This window comes from Neophocaena asiaeorientalis, unplaced genomic scaffold (genome assembly GCF_003031525.2).
Source record: "Neophocaena asiaeorientalis asiaeorientalis breed wild unplaced genomic scaffold, Neophocaena_asiaeorientalis_V1.1 scaffold427, whole genome shotgun sequence".
NCBI lineage: Eukaryota > Metazoa > Chordata > Mammalia > Artiodactyla > Phocoenidae > Neophocaena > Neophocaena asiaeorientalis.
In genome coordinates this window covers 2,804,044-2,816,752 of record NW_020172280.1, presented here as the reverse complement: position 1 = coordinate 2,816,752, position 12,709 = coordinate 2,804,044, and the positions used below count along the sequence as shown (strand labels likewise).

At 44.4% G+C, this 12,709-nt stretch overlaps 1 long non-coding RNA gene across 1 annotated transcript in view; it reads left to right on the top strand.

The window, feature by feature from the left end:
• The window catches only part of LOC112412317 (uncharacterized), a 32,722-nt gene extending 24,393 nt beyond the window's left edge, over positions 1-8,329 (top strand). Inside the window, exon 3 of the long non-coding RNA XR_003005783.1 lies at positions 8,048-8,329. This is a non-coding gene — a long non-coding RNA (uncharacterized LOC112412317). The remainder of the gene's footprint in view (positions 1-8,047) is intronic.
• The last annotated feature ends 4,380 nt before the right edge of the window (positions 8,330-12,709 follow it).

Sequence of the window (12,709 nt, the reverse complement as noted above, 5' to 3'; positions counted from 1 at the left end):
TATATATATATATATATATATATAAAGAGATTTATTTTTAAGGCATTGATTCATGTGATTTGGGGGGGTTGACAAGTCTGAAATCTGTAGGACAGGCCGGCAAGCTGGAAACTCTAGGAGGAGTTGATGATGCAGCCTTGAGGCAGAATTCCTTCTTTTCCAGGAAACCTCAGTTTTTTCTCTGAAGGCACTCAACTGATTGGACGAGACCCAAACCACGTTGTGGAAGTTCATCTCCTTTACTTAAAATCATCTCATTAGAGATCGTTAGCCACGTGTACCAGGTACCTTCACATGACCACCTAGATTAGTGTAATTATATAACTGGGGACTATTTATATGTCAACCGGCCAGGTTGACATATAAAACAAACCACCATCGGGGAGAAGGAAGGGAGATTGAGTAGGAAGAGACTCCATGTAAAGGCAGCTCTGAGAAAGCCTCAGCTAGCCCAGCGGGGAGCTCTGGGGCAGGGTTCACGTTAGGCAAAAGCCCTAGACCCTCACCGCTGGCTGGAAGGTGCCCAGGAAGAGACTCAGTGCTGACACAGGCAGGTGCAAAGTTTCTGCAGCTGGAGATGTCACCTGAGTGCATCCTTGACCAGGGAGGAGAAAGGGATCTGGACCATACAGTCCTTGTACATCCCCATCTTCCATCCTCTTCTCATACCTTATTCTGACACCTAATTTCTCCCTTTTTTGTTGTCCGTGAAACAGCATTGACCATCACGGTCTTGTCTCCTTCCTCCCCTTAATTCTATTCCCCTGTTTCTTCTAGTTCTTCCCTCCTTTTCCACACTCTTCATTTTTCACCAATTCTCCCCCAGCTTCCCTTTGTCATTTATAAAGTCTGCTGTGCCACCTCCCTTTCCTGACCTTTCAAGAGTAGCGGGTTTGTGGGAGTCCTGGGCCCACTGGTGTGTGATGGGGGAAGCTTCTCAGGACCCCTCCCTCGCCGTGGGGAAGCGGGGCAGGCTGGCACCAACCCAAATGCATGCTTAAATAAGGGGCACACCAGTGCCAGAAAATTAAAACCCAGCATGGAATTGCTGAATTCACAGTTTTATTGTCACTGATTGCCTGGTGGCTCTGCATATTGAGAAGATCTTCACAGCGTCTTCCATTTTCCATGCCTTGGTTAATGTGCAGATAATTGTAGTGGTAAACTTTTTATTCCCCTTTCAACGTATTCGTCCTTTCCTCCCCACCGAACCAGGCAAAACAGAAAAAGTAATACACAATTGTCATGAACGTGCTCTGCATTTCATCTCATCTCATCGTTCATCTTTAATAGAATAATGATATTTCATAACTGAAAGGTCAAACAAATCGTCTGCCCATTTTGCAGATGAGGAAAGTAACTTGTTAGAGGTCACCCAGGGAAGTTGTGGGAAAGGCAGAGCCGGAGAGAGTTCCTGGCCTCAGCTCAGTGTGTGTTCACAACTCCCTCTGAGTTAAACGGAGAGGTAGGCAGGAGAGATGCCATTCTTCCCCGTTCACAGATAAGGAAACTGAGTCTCAGCCCTTCCCAGGGAGGAAAGGGCATAACTTGGTCTCCGGACCTGTTTATTTCTATTTTTGTCACACGATGCTGGCTTTTACTAAGTGGCAGGGTAATTTGTTTCCCTTGTTAGAATTAGAGGTGGAGCCTGACAATGCGCACGTGGAAATACGGTACCTGTGGAATCTTTCTATGATGGGTAATGATAGATACGGAATAACGTCTACCGTGTGTCCAGTGCTTCACTGATTTCAGAATAACCTCTTATTTGCTCCAGGAAGTAGTGAGGCCGTGTTTCAATAGCCCGATGCTTATGGTTGGGGAAACAAAGGCTGAGAAAGTAAATGATTTGCCCAAATCACATACTAAGTGAGGAAACCAGGACTTGACACCTGGATCTTCTGACATCCTGTGCTCTTTATACCCCTCATCTGTCAGCTTGCTTGTGGGTGCGGAGGTTTCTGATGGAACAGTCACACGTGCAAGCCTGAAGTGACATTAGAGCCGGCTTCATACTTAGCCACTTCCTTGCATCCTTAATGCCATTGTCGTTCCTACTTCAATCAGCACGACAGCTTCCTAACTAGTCTCCTTGCCTCCACCCTTGCTGCCCTCCAACCCACGTTCCACACCGTCACCTACTGCAGCAGGGTAGCCCTTTCTAAAGCAATTGTCCCTGCATCCTCAAATGTGCATATGTTTATAAATGACAGGCACGCACTATTGCTACCATACTAAGCGCATGTGTAAACAGCATACAGAACGAGAAAAATTTAAAGGGCGCAATTTTAAACAATGTGATTAAAGGACCTAATATTTTCTTATTATTCTGCTCTGGAGAAATTACTCAAAAGTGCAAGTCTGATCCTTCCCTTGCTAAAAACTGACATGGACCCAAGATGAAAATCCCAGCTGAGTATGGTTTATGCGGCTCTTCCTGATGTGATGCTGCCTGTCTCGCAATCCTCATTTCTTGCTATTCCTCACCTTGAATTCCACACTCCAAGCAAATAAACAACTCCCGATTTTCTTGCCCCCGCTCATCTACCTGTGGGCTTCACCCTCTGCTGTTGTTTCTGCCCAGAACGCGATTATCCTCCCTGTACCTTCTCTCTTTTCTTCTTCTTTGTTGCCAGTTAATACCTACTGGTACCTTGAGTCTCAAATTCCGCTTAACTTCCAGTGGAAGGCTGTCTGTCATCCTCTGAGAGAGGTCAGGTGCTTCTGGGTACCCTGTAGCAGCACTTAGCACACGGAAAAGTCATCTTCATTTTCAATTGTCCTCATTCCCCAGTAGATCATCAGCTCCTTGAGGGCAAAGAGTAGGGTTTGTCGATCTTTACTCTCCGGTGCTATCCAAGTGCCATGTGCCAACAACTATTTGTTAAAGGATTCCACGAATATCTGCTCTCAGCCCAAGGGTTTCTGTTTAGTGGAAACAGAGCATGCAACCACTTTACCAATCACCCAGTTCTCGAGGGGTGTAATATTTTTGACACCTTTATTCTTTTAAACCACCCAGCAGGGAAACTTTGCCTTGTCTGGGAATAAAAGTGAGGACACTCCACGCCCCGTGGCTTTTCCGTTTACTCTCAGGCAATGGAAAAAATCACGCGTTCCTTTGAAATCTCAGCCATGTCTCCGTTAATTTAGTAACAAATGGTGTGCAGCCCAGTACACCGAGCAACTTCAGTATTCACGGTAAGATTGCAGGAGAGGAGAAGATTGCAGGGTCCTCTTAGAGTCCCTGTCTGAGTCTGAACATGAAACTGACAGGTTAACAGCAGAAATGTGAGCAAATTTATTTACTGTAAGTTTTACATGACGCACAGCCTTCATGAGGAAATGAAGCCCTGAAGAAACAGCCCTGAGTATTGTTCTGGTTTTGATGAAGAGCAGACAGTCGTGGAGGAATAAGGTTAAAGAATATGAGGTAAGGGTAGTGAACTGGGGGACACTGGCCAGGCCTGGGTGTTCAGACTTTTCTCAGAGTCCCTTTGTCTTCGGAGATAAGGATGCGCCTCTCCTCCAGGTACGGGCAGGGCTCCTCTCACCTGAGAGCTTTAGGACCTATTTCACGGGAGAAGGGTGGGGAAAGGTCAGGGTGACCTTCCCACTACTGCTGGTTTCTCAAACTGCTTCAGCTGGAAATATTCACTATGCCAAGGTGCCATATTTGGGGCTAGGGCATCCTGAACCCCACTGAGATACTACACCTCCTTCTCTAGCAACTGTAAGGCCTTTCTTTGGGGAGAGGGTATGGCTCTCACCTTTTCTGGTCAACCTTCCCGCCATCCACTGGCTACAGTTTCTACCCTTTGGGGTAGAAAGGAAAGGAAACAGAGATAGTAAAGTTCTTAATTGAATGACACTGTTGTACGATGGCATCGTGATCTCTGGACCATACAGACGTTTCAAGTTGACTTTTTCTTGTGGGCGCTCTTATGTGTTCTCTCTTCTTGACTCTTAAATGCTTGCAGGATGCCCCAGACCAACAGTACCAAACTGGACTGCATCTCAGGTCCCTAGGATTCAGGTAGCTTTGCCTGCCATTGCGGGGAGTGCCATGACTCAGCCCTCCTTCTGGTGACCACAGGTCACTGAAGCTCTTCCCAGGGATGAATCTGGTATAAATCCTCCATGAGTTCCTAGTTGCAGAGGATATGTGTCCAGCTCTCTAGTGGTTTATTGAAGCTCCTCTCTCAAGCTCTTCCCAAGGAAGAATCAGATGTCTAGTTAGAAGCTCCAGTTAGAGAGAGGTGGTCCTAAGAGGGAGGCACTAATGTAAGGTTGCAGCTTTCACTCTCTAGCTGCTCCATAGATGAGAGATACATTGAGTCCTGGACTTGCCCACATGCTGGGGACAAAGAGGTGAAACCCAAGAATCGGGGTCCCCAGGGGCTCCCCATACCGGGCATGGCACAGGTATCTTTAGCACTTCTTCCTACCCTGTGATTGTGTGCAATCCCATGAAGAGGAAAAGATTACAAGAGGACAGCCTAAGTCCTGAATCTGGTCGCCCTTTCTTGATTGCCGAAGACATTGGGTTAGCAACGTAAGAAGGGTGAGTGGAGGCCTTGTCTACCAGGTCTTCTCTGGATGGGTCTTTCTGTAGGGCGCGGCTGGATAGCCATTGCGCATGCGCTAAGTATGCCGCTAGGGCGTATGCACCTAATATGCTAATCAGGTTTTGAAGCAGTGGCCTATCCAAAGTCCGGCTTGCGAAATGCGATAACCATACGGACGAATCGGGGACTTACACGAGTCCTTAAGCCCTTATATAAGCAGACAGGCTCGAGCGTACGGGGTCTTCCTTCCATCCGCCTGAAACCAAGCTGTACTCCAATAAAGTGTGATGCGAGAAGAATCTAGCGTGTGGTGATTCGTCATTCTGCTGGTCAGAAGCGGCTCGCCGCATCTTTCCAAATTGCAGAGAATTCTTGTAAATTTCCAACTCAAGGCCTGACGTGAACCAGCTGTGAGCCTGGGTGATCCAAATCCCGTTCATCAACGCTACATCTCTTGCTTATTTAAAAGGTGAAATTATCCATAGTGATCAGATTGACTTTTAAAAAATTCAGTTAATGAATTTTGAAAATACACTGTCATCTTAAATGGACTGATTTGTCCCCCTAATGCTGGCATTTATTACCCCATTCTTAAGAATATGTTGCAAGATAGCAATTTTTTGTAGGACCCTTCTAAGGCAATGAGAGCCACATGAGGCTTCCTGCAGCCTTTTAGAGTAGAGAAAACATTTTTAGGGGCATTGCTTAATCGGAAGTTTTAAAAAACCCAAATGAAGTCATAAAGTGCATGCGTGTCTCAGAAAGTATGTTCATGAGACTATTATAAAAAGACCTGACTAAAAAATACTTACAGTCTAGAAGTGGGAAAATGAAGGTATTTTCTCCTTGAAAGCAGCAGAGGGGTCTTTGTTTCTCAATTTAATGGAATTCTAATATGAAAAACATGCAGTGAGCCATTTAAATAACAATGCCAGGTCTGACTCAAAAATTCACAGTCAGCACTTAGAGCTGAAAACTTAGCACAGGTAGGATGCCTTCAGCCCACACTACTGAGTCAACAAGTCACAAAGAGAGGAGCCCAAGGTACAAGGCACAGCAAAAACACGTCGCTGTGCTTTCTAGACACAAGTGTAAAAGTCATGGCTTCGATAGTAATTTGAATTTTTATTCCTTAAGGAAATGTCACAGAGCTCGAAATGCAATTCTTTTGTTTTCTTTGAGGGGGAGAGGTGTGTGGATGTGTGTGGGTGTTTAAAACTAAACGGCATTTGAGGGCTTAAGTGTTTGAGTCCACGAAAGCGAACAGACCATATGGTCTATTGTAGAATTAGTAATTACAGACTTATTAAAAATACATGTTAATTTTATTCACTGACACTCCATGATAACGGCTTCCTCAGGATCTAATCCATTCTCCCCATTATACTCAGCTATTTCTTGTGCAGAAACCTCTTGTCCTGAACAAATGGCGTAAGTAAGATTCGAGCTGACCCAGTCCCACCCCAAAAGATGAAATCACTACTTTTCAGTGATGTAGACAATTTAAGGTTATTTCCTCTGTTGCCCTTTACATTCTCGCTTCAAGCCAGAGGCAGATAAAGCAGAAAAGGGGTTTCTACTCCCCTCAAACTGTCAATCTGAAGGGAAAAAAATATGGAAAAATGATAATTTTATAGGAGGTAAGACAGAAATTTCCTGAGTTACCTCCTTAAAGAGTATAGTACTCACTTAGGTTAGCAACCCCAGAGTAAATCACTGATGCCTGAAAATGGGTTGTAAATTCTATCGCCATCTAGTTTGGGGAAACTAGCCCTGCCATTTCTCCCAGCTGTTAATGACTAAGTTACTTATCAACACTTCTCAAAATTTAATATGCTTATGAATCACCAGGGAATCTTGTAAAATACAGATTCTGATGCAGTAGGTGTGGATGGGGCCTGAGAGTCTGCATTTCTAATAAACTCCCTGGCGATGCTGATGCTACTGTCCTGGGGACCATCCTTTGAGGAGCAAGGACTTGGCTGACTGACGAGATGCTCTGGTACTGGTCCATACATACTCAAGCTTGATAATGGACCAAGTGTCTGTATTAGTAGATTATTCGTTGAATATAGATTATAACCCAGGCCTTAATTCAGAATATTAAACTTTATTTTCTTAGACTTTCTTTCTTTAACCACTGAAGTTTCTTTAGAGTTGGTCCATCCTACCAGAAGATCCTGATCATCCATGGGGTACCATTCTAGAATATAATTACAGAATACATTTCTCTCTCTTATAACCTAGGCCTGCTAGTCATTAATTTGAGGTCAGTAAATCACCAAAGCTTTGTTGCTTATGGGTCTATATAATTCAAATCAAAGTCATGTGTTTTCTAATGGAAATATATTTATTATTTTTGAGGATTACAGATGTTATATGTTCCCTGTAAAAAAATCAAACAATTAAGAAATAATCTAATGTGTATTCCGAAGGCAATTTAAATTGGTATCCCAGCAAAATATAACACACCATGGACATCTGAGTAGTTGAAGCATCAAATATGAATTCCTGGAATGCCGAGGGTAGTCATATGCCATTAGGCTAATTATAGCAATAGGTACCAGGTACTGAGTGTCTGCTTTGCTGAACACCCCATTGTGTGCTCCGGCTATATCACATACTTCACATTTGCAATGGTCAGTGTTCCTCGATTCAAACAAAAGATACCAGCTTCTTATTAACTGTGAGCAGAAGAGTAAAGTACGGAAACAGTGCCAGAAGTTCACGGAATAGAAGGCTAGAGAACTAAGCTCCGAAAACTCTGAAAATGGGCAGAAATCAAGGAAGGCTGAGCAGTGGGGACACTGACGGTGTGGATCTTGCCACAGGATCCCTCTGGCGAGGACCTTGCCGTTGTCAAACTCTGGACCCTTGATGCAGCCACCAGGAGTGACTTTGCCACTGTCCCCAGAATACTGAAAGGTTCAGTTTGCCCATGGGGCCAGAATCTTGCCTCCCCATCAGGACTCACACAATGAAGGAGATTCCCCCAGGGTCGTCACAAAACAAAACAGAGTCCACTGCTTTTCATTATCTTGTTTACTCTTCACAACAAATTGGTGATGGGGTTCAGGACACGCTACCCCCACATATGGCACCTTGGCATATACTGAATACTTTAAGCTGAAGGATTTGGGAAATGGCATGTGCAGGAGGGACTTTCTGACTTTCCCCTGAAGCAGGTCATAAAACCCTCATGTGAGGAGTGCCCTCCCTATACCCGGAGGAGAGGGGCATCCTTGTCTCCTAAGACGGAGGGACACAGAGAGGGACACCTAGGCTTTGCTAAGTTGCCCCCAGTCTGTTAGACTTACCTTGTACTCTCTGTCCTATCACAACTGTCCACTCTTCATCAAACTTAGGATAAAAGCACCCAGGTTCAACTGTTTCTTCCAGGCTTCATTTCCTTATGAAGGACCCCACATGGTGTAAAACTAATATTAAACATGGCTGCTTTTCTCTTGTTAATGCTGCAGGTGTCCCTACGTGGCAGAAGCTGATGTGACCGTTGCCATTTTCAAGAGGAGGATCCTGAGTCCTAGAGGTGAAGCAATTTAACCAAGAAGCAAAGGTCCTGCCACTTAAGCCCAGCGCCCTCTTACCCCGAAACCGTGCTCCCTGTCCCCTGCCCTTTGACTTCATGCCTCACCCTGAGGTGTAGGAAGTCACATACCATTCACCTGTGTATCTTTAGGATCAGAATCTTACTAGTTTTCTAAGCAGGAGCGGAAGAGAAACCAAAACAAAACAAAAATAAAGGAGTTGATTTTTTTCCCCTCCATTTGCTATCAATCTCTTCATCTCTAAGAGAAGCTGGAGGAGAGAATCAAAGGTACAACAGAACCAGTTCACCATCTCTTCCTTTGCTTCTTCCCCTGACGCCTCTTAGCACAATATGGCATTGCTAATTTCATGCTGAGAATTTAGGTAACGGGGCTCTCCTTCTCGGACTCATCTCCAGTGGAGATCTTCTTCCTTCCTTCCCCACCTGTGGATGTTCACCGTCAGTTTCCCCAATAAAGTATACTCACAGGCGAAAGTTCTCAAAACCTAAAAACTGTCCCTCTGCCATGCTAGGCTGCAGGATGGTAATGCAAACCTTCGGGCAGGGGCCATGGCTCTAGAGAACGAGGCTTATTGTTCTAATGGAACTTCTGGCCCAGGCTTTACCTGGAGCTAAAGCTTTGTCTTAAGAAGGTCACAAAACCAAGATAGAGGATGCTGGTGATAATCTGAAATCCATGGCTCTGGGCCAGCCAGGGCACTGCATCAAGATGCCTTAGTGAGGTTAGAAAAAAGAGAAATACTTAGTGTATTTCCTGAAGTCTAGAAATTAAATTTTCCCCCCATTTTTTTCAGAGTGGTCTAGATTTCACTTCCTCCCCCAGCCTTATTCCCATTTTGGTAGGAAAAACAATGCTTAGATCAGCAGAAAAGATTAATACATCAGCAATTCTGTTATTGTATGTATTGATTCTCAAGGGGCCAGACAAGAACTCAAAGGTGAGTGTAAGTAGAAAATACACATAGGCAATATTCCATCAGCTGTATTTATGAGCCATTTAGAGCATCCCAGGAGGGCTGCAGTTTAAAATCTATCAAAGCTTTGGGTTCTTTCTGTTCTTCCCAAGGAGATGCCAACAACTGTTCATTCTGCAAGTTTCTCTAAGATCCCAATGCTTCCCATGAACGGTATCTAGAAGGAAAATAGTGATTGTCTTGCCAATAAATGAGAAATGCTGGGAGCTGAGGGAGAGAAAAAGCCTTCTGTGTTTCAGTTTTTCATTTCGCACCCATCATCTGAATGCACAGAATGGGCATGATCTGGCCTGTGATGTAGCCAGTTACCTCTTGGATTCATGTAGTGAGTCCTATCATGATTCATGGGTATACTACATTTTAAGGACCAAAATATTGAATCCAATTTCTTTGTTCTTTTCCTTTTTTCCTCATTGCTTAGAATAGTCTCTAATCTCAAATATGTCTCAAGAAATAAATTTTCTGCATGATGCACGAACCAAGTCAGCCTGCTTAAAGATGAATCCAGGCGTTCTCGCGGACTCACTGATGCACTCTTCCAAAAAAAAACATTCACATAATGTCCCCTCTGTGCCAGATTCTGTTCCAAGGTCCAGGGATAGAGAAACATCCTCTAAAAAACCTCACAGTCCTGAGGAGATGCCAGACAGGTAAACATGATCACAGAACAGTGTGGGAAGTGCTGTCATAATAAAAAGAACTACCATTTCTTGAGTATTTACTATTCTGGTACTACTTATGTAGAAGGATATTATCTCTAATCCTCCCATTACCCTCTAATAAGTTTTATTTTCCCCTTTGTTTAAGGAAATAGACTGAAAGAGGCTCAGAGACTTGCCTAAGGTTACATTGCTATAAATATTAGCACTGGGACCCAAACTTGGGGTATGAGGCTCTAAAACTCCCATTCTTTGCATGTTGCCCCTAAGTGCACTAAGAGAGCAAAGATAAGTCACTCACCCAGACCTAGTGAGGGTTCCAGGAAGGCTTCCCAGAAGAGGTGAGCAGGAGGGGAGATTCTCCCTCCCCAGAGGAGGGAGAAGTTTTCCTTTATGACACCTCCTTCTACCCACCTCCTTAGACAAAGCCTCATCAGAATGTGCCCAGACTCCTGAGCTGTGGGGAAAGGAAGGTGACAATCCCACATTTTTTTGGTTGCTGTAGGAAAAGTAATAACCCGACCAGGAAGGGAACACATGCAATAATCAGGGGGCAGCTGTAGTCAGTAGAAAAGGTGAAGTGATTCCTGGCCACAGTAGTTCTGAAAGAGGAAATGGCATCTACCAAAAGCAGCATCTAGAAACACGGAACTTCAGCTTTGTTACTTTGAACCACTACGTCTCCTTCCCAAGACTTCCGCTAACTTATTTCTCCCCTGGATAAAGACGGCTGCTAAGGAATTGGAATTAAGTAGAGTAAAATCTTATTGTTTTGAGAAACGGGAGATTGTGAGGCTCATTTGAATTAATCTTTAAAAAATTTTCTTACTCTAGGATTTGTTTAAAGAAATACTGATAATTATGTTACAGTATTTCTTTCTTTTTTTTCTTTTTTGCTATAACTTCAGAAATGAATGGGGTACTAATAAGGAAAATTAGCTAAATGAATCTAGGATTACATTTATACAAACACTGTTTAGTAAGTGTAGATCTCATAAACTTACAGATTTCGAAATTACAACCCTTCATTCAAACTTCTTACCCAATAAGATCGTGTCTTAATTCCAAAATGCTGGGCCCAATTAAGGAAAATTTACTGTATAGCAAATCATGAGGCGGGTTGTTGTAATTCTGTACTTATATTAAGAAAGAGCTCTGAGTAGTAGTATTAAAAAGATGTTCGAAGCCACTCAAAACAGAGGGAGAGATTTAGCATGTATATCTTGTATTGTGTCAGAAGCCCTGTAATTGCCCTGCAACTGTTCAACTTTTTATATACTGGTCACTGAGTGCCTACCATGTGACCAGGTCCCCAGAAATATGCGCATGACCCAGTCACTAAGGTGCACACGTGCTGGAGGGTATGACATGGCTCTCACACAAATAAGTAATGTGTGTGTGTGATAAATCCAACATGTACTCACAATTCCCATCCACCCCTGGAGAGCAAGTTGAGTACTTTGGTAGGTGGATAAACTTTCTACTGGAAGAAAGGTAACAGAGTGGCTTAGAAGTGTCACAGCATCTCTCCAGCATCCAATTTAGAGGAGAAACACCAAGGATGGGAAAATCAGGCTTCTGTAACCAGATGACCTTTGCCCTTGGTTTGCAGGGTCTGTGGATCCAAAGCCAACTTTTTGAATTTTCAACTTTGCAAAAATGAAATGTGCCTAATTTAACTGAATTTGCTGGCCAACCTGGTTTGCTTGTTTTTTCTAAAGGTGACGGGAGGGGCCGTGGGTATAACGAGGCGGGCAGGCAGGACCTAGTTCTCTGTTCCTTTTCCCCCGAGCTATTGAAGAGTGTCCTGGAGAGTAATCTGGAAGTCAGCTGAAATTCACACGGTGATGCTGACTGTACTCCCATGTAATCTGACCCTCTCAGAGCCCTCCTGTGGATGGCTCACCCTCTCCCTGCCACCAACATGGCCAGGCATGGTGCCCCATACACCCAGGTGCAGGCCTCTTTTCCCCTTTGATCTGGAACCCGGCTCGCACCTGAGGGCCTGCTGGCTTCCTTCCTGAAGGGAGAGGCCCTGCCTTTGCTGCTTCTCCCACCCCCTCCTTCCATGTGAAGCCTCCTTTTGTGAGGTCCATCTTCCAATTAAGCCTAAATCATGACAGATGGTGCTGTGGGCTGATTAATCCACACACTGGGCGTGCCCTACAGCACCCGAGGTGTACCTTCACGAGGAAGGGCTCCAGCTTCGGTGGAAACGGCTCACTGGGAACACAGATAAATTGGAATAAAAGGAATACATGAGGTGGGGTATAGGGAGGGGAGAGAAGGGGAGAAAGGAAGTGGGGACAGAAAGAGAGAAAGAGAGAGAATGAGAGAGAGAGAGCCAATACTCCATATGCTGGAATTTGTTTTTTAAAGTATCTTATTTTAATGGGTATGTGAATTTTTTTAAACCAGTCTCAACCCACAACTTAATGGTAAGGAAAGCTGGAAGATGGAGAAAGAGGACTTTCACGTCCCAACTCCACTGACCACTGCCCGCCCTACCCCCAATTTATTTGTCTGGCGATCTGGACCCACAGAAGGAGGCAAGAGCCTTCACAGAGAGGAAGGGGAGAGGAGTAAATTGACGTGCTCCCTCCAAATTTGGGGGGAATTTTTCTTACAGTGGACAGGGCTATGCTGTCATCTCAGCCTGAATGGCTTTGAGGAGTTTTCCACACATCCCATTTTGATGCCAAAAGTCACCAATGATTTTCTCTCTCTGATCTATATAAGAGGTGCTCCAAGCAGCAGACAGATGGGCCCATTTCCCCAGATTCCACAACTCTCACCTCCTACTCCCGTCCCCACTACCTTGTCATAGTGTGAGCGTGCGTGCACGCACACGCGCGTGCGCACACACACACACACACTTTCCCCTTATGTTTGCAACAAGATTCATTTATTTTTCCAATGTATAACTTAATTCACCTATTC